We start from the raw sequence: 7,218 nt of genomic DNA, 5'->3' as shown, positions 1-7,218 counted from the left end.
CTCAAGTGTTTGAAAAAGGCACTTCAAAATAGATGTTATAAATATGAGTGACGATACTACATTGAATGTACGTCAAAGATTAAATCAAAGACACTGACTTGTGTCAGTGATCAAAAAAACAACCAAGAGAGTCGAGTCAAACTGTATCTATTTAGAACATCAACATTTATATATTAGAATACTTCAAGCACTTTAACATGCCTAAATAGTCATTTTAGTTGCATAAATATATAAAGTTGCATAATACCAGAGTCCCTTTCAAGTCAGTCCATTCTGTGACCACCTCGGGAACACTCCCTGGCAGCTATTTTCTATGGATACAAGCAGTATAAAAGTACAGCTTTTATCTACTTGAATAGGGGAAAGAACGAAACCTCCAAAACAGTTGGTCAAGATTACAATAAAAGAACGTTTTATAATCAGCAGTAAAATCTGACAACAATGGTACCATAAATTGTGCTTTAGCTCAGATCACACTATTTAAAAAAAAATAATAATAATAATTATTAGGCTGGTTCAGTTAATCCGCATGTGCGTCCGAGTTAACTGACAGGCGATGTCTGTATCTAAAAGGTGATTGGCTCTTTTACCTGTAGGCAGGACTTCCTTTTCTACACCTGCCATATTGGGTGTACCAATTTCTCCCATCCATTTTAAAACAAGTGCTCCATCTCTACCTAAACAGTCTCTGATATTACACTGCTGTCAGTAGAAACAGCCAATGGCATGGCCAGTGCCTTTAGGAAAATTAATGGCTTCTGTGCAAATATACCTTTGTTCCTGGAAAACTAAATGGCAGTCAATCAAGTACTCTACTCAAGTTTCATACTTTACTTGATTTTACTAAAGAAAAGTGAAAATTATTTGTCAAATATAATAAAAAGTAAGGCATTAGTGCATAATTGTGGTGGAATGGAAGAATGGATTCTAAGAGGTCAGGTTTCCGATAAAAGAAAAAAAATTGGCATTTAAGATGACTGTGGCAGACAGGTCTCTTGTTCATCGGAAAGGAGGAAGCGGGAACCGGGTTATCTCGCGCGCACGCACACGCATACAGCTCCATGCGTCCCTCTGGTGTCTCCGGCTCTTCCTCATCTCTCTTCCGCTGATTGGGGCAACTCAGTGCCAGGCGTGCATCCTCATGGCCAGGCCATGCCCTTTCACCCAAAACTGAAAATTCTCTCATCATTTACTCACCCTCATGCCATCCCAGATGTGTATGACTTTCTACACACAAAGATTTTTAGAAGAATATCTCAGCTCTGTAGGTCCATACAATGTAAGTGAATGGTGACCAAACATGTGAAGCTCCAAAAAGCACAAAGGCAACATAAAAGTAATCCATAAGACTCCAGTGGTTTAATCCGTCTTCTGAAGCGATCTGATCGGTTTTGGGTGAGAACAGACCAAAATATAACTCCTTTTCACTGGACATCTTGCCATTACAGTCTCTAGGCAAGTTCATGATTTCAAGCTTGATTACACTTCCTAGACGGATGAGCAGAGCGCTAGATGGCGCTAGGAAGTGTAATCGAGCTTGATATCATGATCGTCAAGGAGACTACTGATGTCAAGATTTATAGTCAGGTCATGTCCAGCTCTGTCTCAGAACTAAAGTACATTCCACTCTTCTTGGGCAGCTTTTTGGCAAACGTGGCTACACCGGTAAAACCAGCTGAATTCTTTTGCGCTGAGAGTTAAAGATGTTCCCAGAACCAACAGTGATCTGCAGGTCCACCTTTCCTAATTCTCATTCACGGCTACACTTCAAGATTTTTTTGCATCAACCTGCTTTTCTTTGAAAAGGAATTAAAGACATTCCTAAGACAACAGACGACTGAGGCATTTGGAGATTAATCAGTTATTCTCAACAACAGTTAATTTCTTCTGTACAAGACTCAGTAGACCATTTTTTATGGACCTCACTTTGTGCACAGGGGCATTGTCATACAAGTTGAAAGCACACAATTCTCTAAAATGTCATTGTATGCCATAGCATACTTGTATTCACTGGAATGGCCAAACCTGTTAATTAGAAGGGTGTCCACTTAATTTTGGCCATGTAATATCTTTAAAGCAATTCTACACCTGAGCGTTTCTCAAATCATCTTTCCAAATATAAGTATAGTAGATGTTTGGGCTTTTGTACTATGAAGTAGGGAGTCCAGTTGAGTCGCTTGGTGAAAGCCCCAACCTCTCTACTCATCAGGTAAGAGTTTGCTCAAGAACATGGACAAATGTTCATTTTTCACCTAGATACATACATACCAGTACTGTAAATAAACATAATGATGACAAAACAGTATTCAAAAATAAGATAGTGTAGGCATTGAATAGCTTTATTGTCGTATGATAATTTGCGCTTAAATGTTGTAGTATTACAAATAATTTAAATGATACATTTCTTTTAAGCTGAAATTGACTAGTGGCTCAGAAGCCCTCATTTTCTAAAGGGACGGCCTACATTGCAGATAGGCCTAGTCTTTTAGAATGGGTAAAGTTTAATTCACTCAGACAAGCATACTTAGAAATATAAGGACATTTATAAAATTATTTTAGTTTATTCTCTTTAAAACGGACAATAAAATTGGATATGCATTGTGTAAGGTCCAGCAAAGGTCGGATTGAAGCCTAGCCTAAAATATCAGATTAAAGATAATGACACTGAACAATGAAAGTTAAAAGGAAATGTTCCATGAACCAGCAAACGGATAATCTCATTCTGCTGAAGAACTGCACCATAAAGAGGAAGTAGAGTGAATTTACAGTAAGAATGAAAGAGAACTTCCTCTTGGGTATGTACAATTGTGTGCTGCAGGTATAGACAAAACCAATGTATATACATTAATATTTAAATAAAAAGCACTTACAAAAAAAGGATATTAACTTGAGCATTGCGACGTTTCTGAGGCAGGACCTAAAATTCAAAGTGGCGGGGAAAAAAAAGGCTTATGATACACGTGCACACAACAGCAGTTGTTCCTGTATTTCAAAAATCTCTGCAGTGGGTGTTCACGATGGTACTGATATGTGCAGCTTGTAGTGTATGTGTGTGTGTGTGTGTCTGTGTGTGTGTGTGTGTGTGTGTGTATTTATTTATTTATTTATTTTATTTTTTATTGGTTCCACCTTACTAAGGCGATATAGAGAGTACTTGAGCCTGTTAACCCTTACAAAAATTTACCATGTGTTACGTCCTAAGATGTATTCTTACATTTTATATATTACAGAAGTGTGCATGTTTAATTTGTTGTTTCCAGTGTTGTGGTGCTTGCATGTGTGTTTTTTTTCTTTTTTTTTCTCCATTTTGTTCCTGCTCTGTGCTCTTCCACATTCCTCTCATGGGTACTTGATTGCCATTAGCTGTCACCAATTAGCAAGTGCTGTGATTTGTTTGTGGAGTGTTGAAGCCAGAATAAAAGTGCCACAGATTACACTGAGGGAGAGAGGTTTCTTCCATTAGGATGGGTCCTGTCTTCATGTTGAGCTTGTGTTTTCATTGTTGTTTGTGTCTGTTAAATTCAGCTGCGGTGCTGTGTATCAGACTACCAGAAAGCTTTCTGAAAGCTTAAGCTTTTATTTTATTCTATGTTCTCACTTATAATTTCCTTAGTTAATAAATAATTATTTATTAGGAACTGTAGGGAGAGGCTGCCCATTTATTTTTAAATCTTGTTTTCTCCTGTTTTTACCTAGAGAGGGAGTTAGGGAAGTTTTATGATAGTTTGTTTTTGTTTTATTTCCGAGGTTATTTAAGTAACTTCCTGATAGTTAGAGTACTTTTGTTTGTTGGTTTGGCCTTGCCCTCCCTGCAAGATTATTGTTCATATATATATCTCAGAAGAAAAAAAAAAATGTGTCTTTTTCAGGACACTGTATTTTAAAGATAATTTTGTAAAAATTCAAATAACTTTACAGATCTTTATTGTTAAGGGTTTAAACAATGTTTTCCATGCTTGTTCAGTGAACCATAAACAATTAATGAACATGCACCTGTGGAACGGTCATTAAGACTCTAACAGCTTACAGACAGTAGGCAATTAAGGTCACAGTTATAAAAACTTAGGACACTAAAGAGACCTTCCTACTGATTCTAAAAAACACCAAAAGAAAGATGCCCAGGGTCCCTGCTCATCTGCGTGAACATGCCTTAGGCATGCTGCATGGAGGCTTAAGGACTGCAGATGTGGCCGACCACATGTAACAACACCTGCACAGGATCGGTACATCCAAATATCACACCTGCGGGACAGGTACAGGATAGCAACAACAACTGCCCGAGTTACACCAGGAATGCACAATACCTCCATCAGTGCTCAGACTGTCCGCAATAGGCTGAGAGAGGCTGGACTGAGGGCTTGTAGGCCTGTTGTAAGGCAGGTCCTTACCAGACATGACTGGCCACAACGTCGCCTATGGGCACAAACCCACCTTCGCTGGACCAGACAGGACTGGCAAAAAGTGCTCCTCGCTGATGAGTCACGGTTTTGTCTCACCAGGGGTGATGGTCGGACTCCTGTTTATCGTCGAAGGAATGAGCGTTACACCGAGGCCTGTACTCTGGAGCGGGATCGATTTGGAGGTGGAGGGTCCGTCATGGTCTGGGGCGGTGTGTCACAGCATCATCGGACTGAGCTTGTTGTCATTGCAGGCAGTCTCAACGCTGTGCATTACAGGGAAGACCTCCTCCTCCCTCATGTGGTACTCTTCCTGCAGGCTTATCCTGACATGACCCTCCAGCATGACAGTGCCACCAGCCACACTGCTCGTTCTGTGCATGATTTCCTGCAAGAGAGGAATGTCAGTGTTCTGCCATGGCCAGCGAAGAGCCCGGATCTCAATCCCATTGAGCACATCTGGGACCTGTTGGATCGGAGGGTGAGGGCTAGGGCCATTCCCCCCAGAAATGTCCAGGAACTTGCAAGTGCCTTGGTGGAAGAGTGGGGTAACATTTCACAGCAAGAACTGGCAAATCTGGTGCAGTCCATGAGGAGATGCACTGCAGTACTTTATGCAGCTGGTGGTTACTTTTGATTTTGACCCCCACTTTGTTCAGGAACACGTTATTCCATTTCTGTTAGTCGCATGTCTGTGAAACTTGTTCAGTTTATGTCTTAGTTGTTTAATCTTTTATGTTCATTCAAATATTTACACATGTTAAGTTTGCTGAAAATAAAAGCAGTTGAAAGTGAGAGGACGTTTCTTTTTATATATAATATTGTTTTGTTTATTAAAAATAAACTATTTTCTTATGTGTTGTTGTTTGAAGTGCTAGGGAGTGGGAGATGTCCTTTCTCCAACTTTGGTTCTTTTTCTTTACTTTGTCACTCACTCCCTTACCCTAGACGGGGAGTTGTAATACATGACCACCATAAATACCGCCAAAACATCATAGTTAACAACAATAATTACTGTTTAATATAGGCCTAGAGTAATACAACTGTTAACTCGTATGAGCAAAATAAATAAAATAAAAAAATGACTTGCTCTGGCTGTTAATACAGAGCCTTAAAGGAATATTACAGGTTCAAGTTAAGCTCAATCAACCGCATTTGTGCCATAATGTTGATAACCTAAATAAATATTGTTAAAAACTTAAAGCAAAAATCGAATTCCAGTAAAATACTTGCAATGGATGTGAACTGGGCCAATTTTTGAAGCGTTTAAAGACAGAAATGTGAAGCTTAGAATTTTATTAAAGCACTTCCATTCATTCTTCTGTTAAAGAAGCTGTAAAGACGTTTAAATAGTCCTTTTTACAGTCATTTTTGTATTTGTTGGCATGAAGTTGTAAAATTGGCTATAACCTTACACAGAAAAGGTTATTAGGCGATTATATTCTCAGTAAAATCATGTTAACATGCATATTGTTTTTGTCTTGTGGTTACACTTTTGAAACGGTATTTTATCATTTATGGATTGGCCCTATTTACTTCCGGTGTAAGTGCCTCACTGTAACCGAGACAGTTTCAGGTTAGATATTCGATGGATATTCGCGCTGTCAAACCTCAATAGCTTTTAAACCAATTGAGCCACAGACTCCAAATAAGTGTCATGATGTTGGAAAAATTGCGCACATCGTTGCACAGTTCTTATTTTTACGATTCGGACAGTAATTCGCTTTCCAAAGCTAATAAACGTGAAAATGTGAGCAGTATTCCGTATTCCTAGTTTATTTAGTTAGGGGGCGTAAACAATTACGCTCGTTGGTCATGTGACCTACTGACCTCAAACAAGGGTCAGAATGTTCATTGACTACCCTTCTATATAGCACATCCTTTAGTTTGTCCATTGTTATCTCACGTGATTTTACATGCATTATTCTTTTTTTTTTTACTTTCAAATTTCAATGGTTCCTTGGTCAAGTGACCTACTGATCTCAAACAAAGGACTAACCTTCAATATAAAGATTTTATAAAATTCATATAAAATCATGTGAGATGAAAATGGAAAAAAACTAAAGTGTGTGCAATATAGAAGGGTAGGCAGTAGACATTTTGAAACTTCATAGCCATTATAGCCATGCTGGTAAAACAGCACTAACTCTCACGTCACGTAAAAGGATTATGTCATCAGTGAAAACATGTTACCTCTACTTACAATTCCAAGAACCACCTTCATGTACCCAGTTTATTTTTACAACCCGTGTATAACAACCCTATCAAAACAATCTATAAATGTCGCCTGCCACCAACTGGTGAACGTGAAAATTGCATGTTGCAACTTTTATGCACCACTGACCAAAAAGCATATATATATATATATATATATATATATATATATATATATATATATATATATATATATATATATATATATGTATTACACACACTATATATCAAATGTTTGTGGACACCCCCTTCTAATTAACGAATTTGGTTACTCCATTTAATCCAGTAAAGAAACATTTTTATGTTTCTTTATGTAATGGCTTGGGCTTTGTGTGCTTCCAAATTTGTGGCAACTGTTTGGGGATAGCCCTTTTCTGTTCCAGCATGACAATGCCCCTGTGAACAAAGTGAGGTCCATAAAGAAATGGTTTACTCTGTCTGGCGTGGAAGAAATTGACTGGCCTGCACAAAGCCCAGACCTGAACCCCACTGATCACTTTTGGGGTGAACTGGAACAGCAACTGTAAGTCAGGCCCCATCGGCAAACATCAGTTCCTGACCTCACTGATAGCCTTGTGTCTGAATGAGAGCAAATCCCTGCAGCCAT

The sequence above is a fragment of the Myxocyprinus asiaticus genome, chromosome 29 (assembly GCF_019703515.2).
Source record: "Myxocyprinus asiaticus isolate MX2 ecotype Aquarium Trade chromosome 29, UBuf_Myxa_2, whole genome shotgun sequence".
Taxonomy (NCBI): domain Eukaryota; kingdom Metazoa; phylum Chordata; class Actinopteri; order Cypriniformes; family Catostomidae; genus Myxocyprinus; species Myxocyprinus asiaticus.
Note: the sequence above shows the minus strand (reverse complement) of the source record.